This window comes from Littorina saxatilis, linkage group LG2, assembly GCF_037325665.1.
Source record: "Littorina saxatilis isolate snail1 linkage group LG2, US_GU_Lsax_2.0, whole genome shotgun sequence".
Lineage (NCBI taxonomy): Eukaryota > Metazoa > Mollusca > Gastropoda > Littorinimorpha > Littorinidae > Littorina > Littorina saxatilis.
This window is the reverse complement of record NC_090246.1, coordinates 30,015,337-30,022,799: the sequence shown is the minus strand read 5'-3', so window position 1 is coordinate 30,022,799 and position 7,463 is coordinate 30,015,337.

Below are 7,463 nucleotides of genomic sequence, written 5' to 3'. Positions count from 1 at the left end.
AATAAAGAATTAATTATTTCTCGTAATTGGTAAGGACTTGAAACCTAAAACTTTTCAGGAAGCTTAATTTATACATCCCCGCAACGATGGGAAAAGCCTTGGAAGTAATTAAACTAATTAAATAGAACTATATGTCAGCCTTTAACCTTTTTTTTTAGAATTGTTTACTTGGGGTTGTCAAGTACGATTTTGCGAAAAACACTGCGATTCTTAACGTGATCCTAACTGACATATTTAGCTCTACAAATGATAAATGAAACATGACTTTGTGTAGATAAATGAATGGAGAGTATCACTTTATCATAATACGGTACTTATCAACGTGCATGCGTGTGTAGGGTATGTGTAAAAGGGCAATTGTGTTTTTCAGTCTTGTTTTGTGCCTGTTATTTCGTCCCCAAAAACTCATTTCTGTCTTTCTATGCCTATGCTGTGAGACATAATCGCTATTACGAGTTAGTCGTGTGACAGAGAGTTTTCTTGCACACTCGGCTGCTGCTGTCTCACTTCGGCTACGCCGTCGTGAGACATCTACAGACTCGTGTGCAAGAAAACTCTGTCACACGACTAACTCGTATTAGCGGGTAATCTTGACTAAATGTAAAAAGAGAAGGGTTGAAGCAGCCTGCATGAAACAGGTAAACACTTTTTAGAAAATAAAAAAAATACTTGGAGACAATCGTTACACACTTTGCCCAAACAGAATCTTAACAAGTCGCGTAAGGCGAAATTACTACATTTAGTCAAGCTGTCGAACTCACAGAATGAAACTGAATGCACTGCATTTTTTCACAATGACCGGAGTCCGCCGCTCGTGCAAAAGGCAGTGAAATTGACGAGCCTGTTTAGCGCGGTAGTGGTTGCGCTGTGCTGCATAGCACGCTTTTCTGTACCTCTCTTAGTTTTAACTTCCTGAGTGTGTTTTTAATACAAACATATCATATCTATATGTTTTTGGAATCAGGAACCGACAAGAAATAAGATGAAATTGTTTTTAAATCGATTTCTGAAATTTAATTTTAATCATAATTTTTATATTTTTAATTTTCAGAGCTTGTTTTTAATCCAAATATAACATACTAGATGATTACCCGCTTCGCCGGGTACCGGCTTCGCCAGGAAGAAGTAGAGCCGAATATCAGGCTGCGCCTGGGACCCGGCTTTGCGCCGGCGAAAGGAGATAAACGCGCAAAACACTGGAGACCTTCTAAAAATAGTAACGTGCAGTGACCTTCTAAAAATAGTAAACGTAGTAACGGGAATATGGATTGACGCCACACGGAGGAAGGGAGATAATCGTGGCTGAAAACACTGGAGAAGATAAGGAAGAGTTACTGGTAGTGGATCCCGACAAAAACAAAAGCGCTGAGAGCACGTGTTGAAACATCTCATCGATGAGGTTGTGTCCGGGGTGTAGCTGAATACGGTGTCCAAATTTGAAAAAGATCCACCGAGAACTTTGGCCGTGCATCGCGAACAGACAGACAGACACTAGTCGTATATATATATATAGATGTATATGTTTTTGGAATCAGAAAATGATGAAGAATAAGATGAACGTAATTTTGGATCGTTTTATAAAAAAATAATTTTAATTGTCAGTAAGTACTGGTGTCACATGACTGATGTGAACCAGTTGATTGGCTAATGCCGGGCGATGCGCTAAAACTGTTAGCGCTCTCCAAGAGTGCGCTAACTTTTCCACAGAGCGTATTCTTCCGCCCTTTGCCTAAGCGAGACTGTACTCTCATCCTCAGAATTAATAAATGACATGTAGCTTATATTCTCCACAATACCAAATGGCCATAAATTTCCTGCTTCTCAATTAAAGCAGAAGTGGGTTTTTTCTGACAGATTGCATGTGCCTGTGCCACAGTGCCACTGATCTAAAAATAGAAGCCGCTGCGTCTCAACTAATTTTCGACTTGCATAGATTCTAGAACAAGGCAAGAACAATCGAAATCGAAAATGTGTAGGATTCAGAACGTTCTTACCATAAGACTTATTACCAGCCTGCCTCATGCGTGCAGATTCAATGCAACGTGACGAGCAATTTTTGTTTTTGAAATGAGACTGCCGTTGTTCGATTGCTCTAGCCTGCAGACGACATAAACCCCGCTCAGCAAATTAACATGTTGGGAAAATGTGAACGAAAAACCGATGGGGATATAATACGTGTAGAGTTCAGAGCATTCTTACCGTTCATATTTAGTACCAGACTCCTCGATGAGTGAAGATACAACACGAGAAACATACCACATTTATTTTGAAAATGTGCTAACCGTCGAGCAGTCGATCATTGAGTCAATTCAAGGGGCACCACTCTGCACAGTCAATCCGTCGAAGCTCGACTGGAGGTTTTGAATCGCAAATGACTTGTCTAAGTGCACAGCCCTTTCTCCGAGTTCAAATGAGATCTCTATTAAAGATTATCACTTTTTAGCTTAACGCTACACTGGAAGTTACCAACAGAAATTAAAACAAGAGTTCGCGTGTGACGAAAGCACGACACACTTGAGACAGCCCACACAAAACTTCAGTCTTCCACGACCTGACCACACAGTTACGCCTATTCAAATGCGCGTAGCAAAATGTGCGTTTTGAATCATCTTTTTTCTCTGGCGGTACTGACAATATCGTTATTGAAATAATCCCAGTGCACTAAAGGATTTATAGAGCAAATCTCAAAAATAATTATTGAACTGACTCAGCGCTATGCGCTTCGTTCAATAATGAATTTTCTCGATTTGCTCTATAAATCCCTTAGTGCACTGGGATGTCTCAATAACTTAAATTACAATTTTCATTTTTAATGACCAAAGTCATTAATTAATTTTTAAGCCTCCAAGCTGAAATGTACAACCAAAGTCCGGACACACGCACAGACACACATACACCACGACCCTCGTCTCGATTCCTCCTCTATGTTAAAATATTTAGTCAAAACTTGACTAAATGTAAAAACGTATATATTGTGAAAATATATCTATTTACTTTAGGTCTTCAGTGTTGAAATGCAATACAAAGCGTTCACAAACATGTCGACCTACTGAGTCTTTCTATGAAAGAAAACAAACATCCAAAAAAAATTGAAAATGAGATCATAGATGATTCAATTAGCTCCGGTACGTTACTGTTTGATTCCTTGTCAGTGAACTGAACCGGATCTAACAGTCTATTTGTTTGTTTCATATATACAGGGGAGCCAAACACTGAGAAGTGATCATTTTCCATTTATTTGCTCTCACATTTTTTCTTAAAAACAGACAAAAGGTCAGTCATTTGTGCGCACACTTTAAATTAAAACCATAACAGCTCTTCTTCTTCTTCTTCTTCTTCTTATCCGAGAGATCACCATGAAGAGATTCCACGCGAACCATCCTGGCGCCTGTTGCAAGGCTTTTGAATTTATAATACTTATGTTACCCCTCAGGGTGGGTTACGCACAAAGGTTGAACTAGCCGCTTGCTTTCACTGAAGTTTTCCGAATTCTCGACTCTAGCGGCGCCAAATAAATTGATGATAACCGAAACATCGCTGAACTGAGATTCATAAACTGAGGTCAGTTCAACTAGAAAATTGGTGGCCACTGTGAGTTTTAATCTTGGTACAGACACTCTCCGTTAGTTTGAATTGTTCAACAAACCTGGTGTATATAATGGCCTTTCGGTATGCCACAGCTGCCAATGACGACGTTCAATCTGAATTTCATTATGCTCGAACATGATGGTACCTTGCTTTTAACGTTTGTTCGCATGAGTGACATTTGACATTAAGCTATAAATTGAGCCTGATCCTGTCAATGATTGGCAGTGTCAACAGCTTGTCACCACAGCCACTGGTAAAACCGTCGATCAAGACTCTTTCACTAAATTGATAGTATAATATCTGTGTGTAAGAACATTTAATCAAAAATGCAAAATGTGATTCACGGGGGAATTATTTCAGGGAAGTAACAACTTTCAGGCGGTATTTCGAACAGAATGAAAGTTGCGTCCCTTGCTTCGAGACGACCTAAAACCCTTCCCAGAACTTGGCAGAAGTCATATTGGTGGGAAATATTGTGAAAGCACCTACATTCAAAGGTAGATGTACGTGCGTATCCGTGTGGGTGCGAGCGTTCACAGGTGACTCTCTGTTTCTACCCGTCTCTTTGTACGTGTTATGATCCCTTCCCGTAGTTATCAAAATGATTCCTTACGGTCACACCATCTGTAGGCTACAGCCGACAGGTTATCACGACGAGAGACAGGTTACTATTTGTTTTGTTTTTTAACACAAGAATTGCAGGTCGTGCTAGTTGCGACATAATATCAGTGACCCAAGGTCAATTTCCAAAAAATGGATACAGGAATTAATTTTTGTAAGGGTAACTGTTGCTAGGTCAGCCTTGTCAGGAGACAATTAATCACCACATGGTATACTGCACAGAGGTGCAATGCAATTATGTACCTGCTATGTAAGGAGATCCTTGGAAACAGGCGAAAGTGTCCCTACATTGCAAGTGGCTTGTAATGACAGGTATTTGTTGTGTGTGTGTGTGTGTGTGTGCGCGCGTGTCTGTACCTGTGTGTGCGTGTGTGTGTGTATGTGAGTGTGTGTGTGTCTGTGTACTGATGTGTGTTTGTGTGTGTGTAAGTGTGTGTGTGAGTGTGTGTGTGTGGTTGTGTGTTCGTTTGTGTGTGTGTGTTTGTGTGTGTGTGTGTGTGTGTGTGTTCGTGTGTGGTGTGTGTGTGTGTGTGTGTGTGTGTGTGTGTGTTCGTTTGTGTGTGTGTGTGTGTGTGCGGAATTGCGCTTTGTTCAAGAAGCAGCCAGGCTGTTGACAGTTGGTGTGTGTCATAGCGGAAGGTTGGCATGGGCTGAGCTGCACGAACCGGAAGTGAGTGCCAACCAAACGGGAGAGAAAAAACCGCGGGGTCTGATTCGTTGAAATCACAACAAATCTCAATTTCAACCAGTCAAACACCGTGGCTGGCTCCCACCCGGTTGGTAACTTTCTCATGCATAACTTTTCCCCTGGTCTCCCGAAAACCCCTTGACAGGTCTGTTGTAGCTGACATGATTGTATACAATCATGATTGTAGATATTCATTTGCTTGACATGTGTGTTATCATTTGCTAACAGTCAGCATATTATACATAACTAATACTGCAGACGACAATTTAACATGGTCATTTCTCCCATTTTTACTGACGTTTGGACGAATCGGAAAAAAACCATCTACCTCTGAATTTTGACCTTTCTCTAAAAATAACAACATCGACCCACCTTCGATTCAAAATTTCGGCTATTCCCCAAAATGCTCACTTGTAAAAGCCATTTTCTGAGAATAGCGAGATTTAAGAAACAGCACGTTTCGTTTTGCAGCTCGTTTCGTTTGGTGAATGAGTCACCCCGCGAAACGGAACGTGTAACGAGACGGCATAGGCCGCAGACAAGATTTAGATGTATTCACGTTTCGTTTCGGAATGAAAGGCCGGGCATGGCAGGATATGATCCGCTGACTGGGCATGGCATAATTTCAACTCCACGAGTCAATAAAGGATTGACATACTCGCATTGCACGCACAAGAGCTTCACATTTTTCAATTCATGCACCTGATCACATACGAAGCCAGAATAAAAATTCGATGCGATGACCTACTTCTGCTTCGCCATTTGCTTTCTCACCATGAAGTTGGATAAATGTACCAGGATCAGCACCCTTCAAAATATTTCAGTTCACAACAGTTGTCTACCTCCAATGAACACATTCTCAGCGCTGAAAGACTGTGAAAGGGTTGATGAATCTAGCAATGCATAAAATGGCCAACAAATAAAACTGTTAGTGTGCAAAAATACTCACAAAAGTTGACGAAATATTGTTCGTTTTTTGGGGGTGGAAAACGTGACTGCGTTTTGACGTTCCACGTTCCGTTTCAGTTGACCTTCACCTTTCCAGCGAGAGACCCCCGAAATAATGACGTTTACCACAACTTCAAAACGAAACGTCCCAACGTTTCGTTTCTTAAATCTCCGTAATGCCTAACACTTTCCGTTCTTTCAACCTGAGCATGCCTGAATATCGAGATTCACTTTTAAAGGCACAGTCCTTTTCGTGTAAACGATTCGACTCACCAACTTATCTCAGCTTTTGCATGCGATTACATCATCCGTCCACTTGAACACATACTACCATTCAACAGCATGGGTGATTTCTGTGCAGGTCAGTATTTTTTCATTAATCCATTTTTTCATAAATCAACGCACACTAGTACTGGTGGCAATCATTTGAAATTATTTCGTCAAAAACAATCTCACTCCGCGCATGAAGTAGTCAGGATGTTGATTTCTGGTATGTGTTCAAATGGATGTACGGTCTTATCCCATGAAAAAACAAGTCGCGTAAGGCGAAAATACAATATTTAGTCAAGTAGCTGTCGAACTCACAGAATGAAACTGAACGCAATGCCATTTTTCAGCAAGACCGTATACTCGTAGCATCGTCAGTCCACCGCTCATGGCAAAGGCAGTGAAATTGACAAGAAGAGCGGGGTAGTAGTTGCGCTAAGAAGGATAGCACGCGTTTCTGTACCTCTCTTTGTTTTAACTTTCTGAGCGTGTTTTTAATCCAAACATATCATATCTATATGTTTTTGGAATCAGGAACCGACAAGGAATAAGATGAAAGTGTTTTTAAATTGATTTCGACAATTTAATTTTGATAATAATTTTTATATATTTAATTTTCAGAGCTTGTTTTTAATCCGAATATAACATATTTATATGTTTTTGGAATCAGCAAATGATGGAGAATAAGATAAACGTAAATTTGGATCGTTTTATAAATTTTTATTTTTTTTTACAATTTTCAGATTTTTAATGACCAAAGTCATTAATTAATTTTTAAGCCACCAAGCTGAAATGCAATACCGAAGTCCGGGCTTCGTCGAAGATTACTTGACCAACATTTCAACCAATTTGGTTGAAAAATGAGGGCGTGACAGTGCCGCCTCAACTTTCACGAAAAGCCGGATATGACGTCATCAAAGACATTTATCAAAAAAATGAAAAAAACGTTCGGGGATTTCATACCCAGGAACTCTCATGTCAAATTTCATAAAGATCGGTCCAGTAGTTTAGTCTGAATCGCTCTACACACACACACACACACGCACAGACAGACACACATACACCACGACCCTCGTTTCGATTCCCCCTCGATGTTAAAATATTTAGTCAAAACTTGACTAAATATAAAAACTAGCCAAATCTGGACGAACTGTGCATTTACACCGATATCTGGGGGCGGGGATGTAGCTCAGTCGGTAGCGCGCTGGATTTGTATCCAGTTGGCCGCTGTCAGCGTGAGTTCGTCCCCACGTTCGGCGAGAGATTTATTTCTCAAGAGTCAACTTTGTGTGTAGACTCTCCTCGGTGTCCGAACACCCCCGTGTGTACACGCAAGCACAAGACCAAGTGC